This window comes from Cimex lectularius, unplaced genomic scaffold, assembly GCF_000648675.2.
Source record: "Cimex lectularius strain Harlan isolate CLEC.00 unplaced genomic scaffold, Clec_2.1 scaffold9, whole genome shotgun sequence".
Classification (NCBI taxonomy): domain Eukaryota; kingdom Metazoa; phylum Arthropoda; class Insecta; order Hemiptera; family Cimicidae; genus Cimex; species Cimex lectularius.
Window position 1 is genome coordinate 1,360,010 of NW_019392733.1, and position 6,000 is coordinate 1,366,009.

General features: G+C 33.0%; 1 protein-coding gene across 1 annotated transcript in view; it reads right to left on the reverse strand.

Annotated features, from left to right (window-relative positions):
- Nucleotides 1–5,109, reverse strand: part of LOC106665391 (myosin-IIIb-like) — a 62,320-nt gene extending 57,211 nt beyond the window's left edge. Inside the window, exon 1 of the mRNA XM_014391789.2 lies at nt 4,979–5,109. The gene's annotated coding sequence lies outside the window, so the exon portion shown is untranslated. The remainder of the gene's footprint in view (nt 1–4,978) is intronic.
- Between the last annotated feature and the right edge of the window lie 891 nt (nt 5,110–6,000).

Below are 6,000 nucleotides of genomic sequence, written 5' to 3' on the forward strand. Positions count from 1 at the left end.
AAGGACGTATAGGTTAAGCCCTTATGTTTTCATCTAGATATTCGCAATCATTCAGAATCATCTCAAGTAGTCATTGACGTGGAGGATGAAGAGAAGTGAACCCAAATGTAAGCCATGAGATACACCCCATGTGAACATAAACGAACCTGGTTTATAGAATTAAATTTAACGTACGTGATGACTATTTTCGAGTTATAACATAAACGAGATGTAATAACGTCGTAGGCTAAAAAATAATAATAGTAGTTCATCATACCAAGTAAATTAATTTTTAAATATTTAGAAATCTTACAATGGTATGAAAAAAGGTCTATTTACGCGCCTTATGTGCCAATTAGGTAAAATTTTATTTAAGTAGAAACTTTGCGGATTACAAAAAATAACAAAATAAAACCACCTCCATTTTTCCTCCTATTGCATTTGTAAGATACTAACGGTTCTAACCGTATCCAGTTGCAATGAACATAAAAAACATATTTTTTCCTAATAAAGTTACTTCAGCGATGGTGCAAAACTGTCTAGAAAACGCAGAAAGTTCACAATGGCACTGTCCTTTATCCCATGGAGTTGGGTTTTTCCTTTTTCTTGAAAAGTGCATGTTTTGGATAAAAACAAAATTAAAAGATTTTAGTGTTTTTAGTAGAAACGTAGTACAAAACAGGCAAGACGTACTGCAAACTTTATTTTAAACAATTGTTAGTTGTAACAGTTACGAAGTGGAGAAGAAACCTTCAAAAAATCCAAGAGATGTTTAAAAATGTTGTTGTTTAATTAATAAACATGCTTTTTGGAATTAATTTTACAACTAACTGTGTAATCAAAACTCAAAGCTTTTGTTCGTACAATTTTGTTTATTAATAATTTCCTTGTTATTCTTCCTTAATGCAACCTTATTCCTATAATTTCAGCCTTCGACTACCAATTTATAACTACTGTATTTTTTTCATTCATGCTATATAAATCATGTATTTGCAATTAAACGGATGTATTTTTAGAAATATTTTCCTAACATTTTTCGCCAATTTGGCGTTAACGAGGGAGAAGACGAGGCCCTTGATGTGTTTTTCTTGTTATTTCAGCCTACCATGATTATAATAATGATATTGAGATCTAACGTGAAAACCCGTAAACATTATTTATTTTTTTTTTTACAAAAACGAAACAATTATTGTTATTATTAGCTTAAAAAAACTTGTATTTTGAAATGCCCTTGCACATTCGATTACGTAATTCACTCCAATTACATTCGAAATTTTAACTATGGGAACATGACTCTATAATTTTCAAAACTGAAAAAAATGATACCCCCGGGTTTTTTTAATATAAAACTTTTGGCGTTTTTATCTCCAGAATTGATAGGGAACCGAGCGGAAACTTGTTTAATTATTAATCACAGATCTGTCTCCTCAGTTTATGAGTTTCCTATTGAAACATTGAACTGTTTATGCCTAATGTGCAGTTTATTTGCTAGTTAATAACTCGTGGAATATCTGCTTTTATTTTTTTTTAAACAAAATCTTTTAATCATATTGACATATATGCACAGACAATGAAAGATTTCGCCCAAAATATTTTTGAAACGCTAAGAACCCTTCAAATGTTTGGATGAAAGATGTTTTTTTATTTTAGGAAGCTTTGGTGTTTTCATGATACTTTGTACTACGGTAAAACTAATAGAATTTTATGTTTTTTAATCGCTTTAGCGTTGATTTTTTTTAATAAATTTGAAAATCCTATTGGTTCGTCTAAAGGATCAAATGTGCAAGTTGGTTGAAAGAGGATGTGATTTTTAGAAAGCGGTGATGTTTTCATATTTTTGTCCACAGTGTAAAAATAACAAGTGACTAAATAAAAAAATAATTAATTAATAATATGCACAGGCACTGAAAGAAATTGGCCCAAAAGTTCTGATCGTGCCGAAGGACCGTTCAAACGAGCTGTTTGGTTGAAAGATGTTCTTTTATTCCAGGATGCTGTGGTGTTTTAATGTAATTTTGTGCAACTATAAAAAAAAAGATTTTTTTTACCGTTTTAATATTGATTTAAAAAAATGATTTAAAAAACCCAATAGAATCCTCGAAAGTATTAATTGTGTTCATTGGTTGAAAGAATTTCGGGTTTTTTTTAACAAGTCGTATTTCGTGTATGTTTTCCACGAATGTAAAAATAAATACTTAATACATATATTTAGTTAATACAATAAATAATTATTAAATGTTTTTATTCTACAAAGCTGTGGTGTTTTCTTGATACTTTGTTCTATTGTAATACCAATAGATTTTTTACCCTTTTAATATTTATTTTTAACAAAGTTTGAAAATTCCAAAAGACCGTCGAATAGATCAAATGTCTTCATTGGTTGAAAGAAGTACGTTTTTTTAGAAACCTCTGGTGTTTTCATTTTTTCTCGGAGTGTCGATGTTTTTGAAAAAAAAAAACATTTAAGTATGTCGGGTTCGAATGCAGGGCTGCTGGATTCGAACCCTGGACCTTCACCTTACAGTGATGAGCGCCATGTCAACGCCTAAACCGTTACGGCACCCTACGCTCCCTCGTGTTTTTGTTGTTGTTTTCCACGAATGTAAAAAGAAGTAGTTTATAAATAAAAAAATAATTAATTATTGGGTTGTCCGGAAAATAATGCAGGATTTTGGTATTAAACAAAAAAAAAGAAACTAGTTACTTTAAAGCAATGTTCTTTAATCAAAATAATTTCCCATACTCTCAATACATTTCTCCCAACGTGTTGGTAACTTATTAATTCCGTCTGAGTAGAATTCAGAATTTTTAGAATTGATAAAGTCAATAAATGCATTTTCCAGTTCCGTTTGATTTTTGAATATTATGTGTTGTAAGTAGTGGTCCAGGTGTCTAAAAAAATGGTAGTCAGTAGGCGAGAGGTCCGGAGAGTAGGGTGGGTGAGGCAAAGTTTCATAGCCAAGCTCCAATAATTTTTGTGACGTTACACGTGACACATGTGGTCGAGCGTTGTCATGCAACAAAATGGGCCCTTTCCGATTGACCAAAGAGGGCTTCATTACTGCCAATTTCTGATGCATGGTATTAATTTGGTTACAGTATGATTCAGCATTGATGGTTTCGCCAGGATTTAAGAAGCTGTAGTGTATTAAACCAAATGAAGCCCACCATACCGTAACCATTACCTTTTTTTGATGAGTTGGGGGCTTTGGAGCTTCTCCTTTGTCGAGCCACTGTCCAGAACGTCTAGTGTTATCGTAGAGAATCCACTTTTCGTCACATGTAACAATTCTGGCCAGAAATGGGTCATTTTTGTTTCGACAAAGAAGTGATGCACAAACATCAAAGCGCTGATTTTTTGGCGATCGTTTAATGAGTGTGGAACCCAATTTTCGAGTTTTTTCACTTTTCCAATCGCCTTGAGGTGGTCAGCGACGGTCGTTTTACTGACTTTGAGTTGCTCTGCAAGTTCTCGAACAGTTGTTTTGGGGTTTTCTTCCACCACTGATCGCAGAACATCATCATTAAGAGAGGAAGGCCTTCCACGACCTTCTTCATCTTCAAGGCTGAAATCTCCCTCCCGAAATTTTTTAAACCACCTTTGCACAGTGCACTCATTAACACAACCCTCGCCCCAGACTTGGTTAATGTTTCTAGCCGTTTGGGCTCCGCTTCGGCCGAGTTTAAACTCGTAAAAGAAAATCGTACGAAATTCTCGCTTTGACATTATAAGGATGACTGAATTATTTCCAAGTAGCGGAATGCTACAGAGGTAAACAAACAATATCATTTGGAAGAGGATTAATAAGTGTTGACATTCATACAAATGAGTAACCCGGAAAACGAAACAGAATATTTTATACAGATTTTTTTTAACGAAAACTTAAAATCCTGCATTATTTTCCGGACAACCCAATAATAATGTGCTCAGGCACTGAATCAAATCGACCGAAAAATGGATCGTTCAAATGTGCAGTTTGGTTTTTAAAAAAATTTTACTCTAGAAAGCTTTGGTGTTTTCATGATACTTATTGCTATTGCAAAATCAATAGAATTTTATGGGTTTTTTTATTCGTTTTGAATTTTTTCTGCTTGATTGGTTCAACCAACAGCCTTTGATGCTATAACAAATTAACGTTTTATTGTCTTTAAAAAAATATAATATACTTTTTCTGATAATCGTTAATAAAACTTATGTTTTGTTTGTAATTATATTAGCACAATATGCACAGGCACGGAAAGACGTTTTACCAAAAGTTCTGAAAGTGTCAAAGGATCGTCGAAATAATTATTCTTTTATTTATTTATTTTTTATTCTAGAAAGCTATGGTATTTTCATGTTTATTCTAAGAATTTTTATGGTCTTTTGGTAAAATTTATGTTTGGATAAATTTAAATACAAAACTATTCAATGATGTCGAAATCTATGCGCAGACATTGAAAAAAAATTTACCCAAAAGTTCTGAAAGTGTCAAAGGATCGTTCAAACGTGCTGTTCCGTCGAAATAATTAGTCTTTTATTTATTTATTATTCTAGAAAGCTATTGTATTTTCATGTTGAATTTTTATCTTTCAATATAGGTTTTTCCACTTGATCGGTCTATCCGTAAAAATTAACAATATTACATGCTGTGACAATCAGTGTAGTAAATATTTGTGGTTTTTTGTTTGTTTTTATGGTGCCATTGTTTGATAAAATTTACGTTTTGATAAATTTAAATACAAAACTATTCAACCATGTCGAAATAAATGCGCAGACACTGAGAAAAAATATTCCCAAAAGTTCTGAAAGTGCCAAAGGATCGTTCAAACTTTCAGCAATATAAAGCTTATTTTAAATTTCACGGCTTAAAAGTGGATACGCCCGTACTTTAATTTATTGTTTTCATTAGAAAAATGTCTAATTAATTTTCATTTATAAAATTAAATGCAATGGAACACTAACTAACATATCCAATGCAAATCACTGATTGTGAGTTATGGTTTATGTACGACTTACATTATGTGCGATGTTTCGTCGTCGAAGTTGAATCAAACTTGATACAGGGTGTCCCAGACGCACGTGGATACCGACTGCCTCTTCGTCCGTCAGGCTGTCTGGATATCGGGTTTAAAACTCCCCCACCTGCTGCAGATCTTCCACTTCTAGTCGGTCGGACGTCCTCCACCGGAACCGGCCCTTTTCCTTCTTTGTTGTAATGCAATTTGATTGTTTGTTTTCGGACTTAATTAATGGGTTTGCTACTATTTTTTTTCATTTTGAATATTCCAAAATAATTATTTTTTAAATTCCACGGCATAGGGAAGTGTTGGTCATGTTTTCAAGCGTTTCCAATTGTAGGCACAAGTGAAATAAACATACCCAATTAAAAATAATTTTAAAATATATATGTTTTGTTTGGTCCTTTTCTATCCAGTCAAGCCTAGTTATGTACGTTGAGAGACAATTGGTTTTGATATGACATAGCAAAAACATTCGACGCACAATTGTATCATTTATAAATTAATTACCTTCAAATTTTCACCATACTTGAATAAAAAACGTAATTTATTTTTAAAAACAAACCGTCGGCTTGCGATTCAGGCAACGCTAATTCTACCGGAAACACAGCCTCAGGCGTTAAACATGGCTTGATTCTCGGCCCTACTCTCTTTTGTAATGTCTGTAAAATTTATCTACATTGTTTTAGACTAAAAGATTCGCCAATATGCGAGTGTGCCAAACTGCAGAAACTTTGGAACGTGTACTCATGATTTATACTAGATTCGAAGAGCTTAGAGCTTATGACTTATCGTAGGAAACCGTCAAAATCCGTCCCGACGCCGCCGAAGTTAGGCTCCAAGGGCTTAGTTGAAGGTTCAGACGTTCAGTTAACATCAAAGTTAATATAATAATGTCATATTGTAATTGTAATTAACGTTTACATGCATGTTACTTCTGATTACTAATTTAGATAAGCTCAACTTTTCACGTATATGTACATACGTGTACAGAATCGGACTTCAGAGTTATCGCGGAAA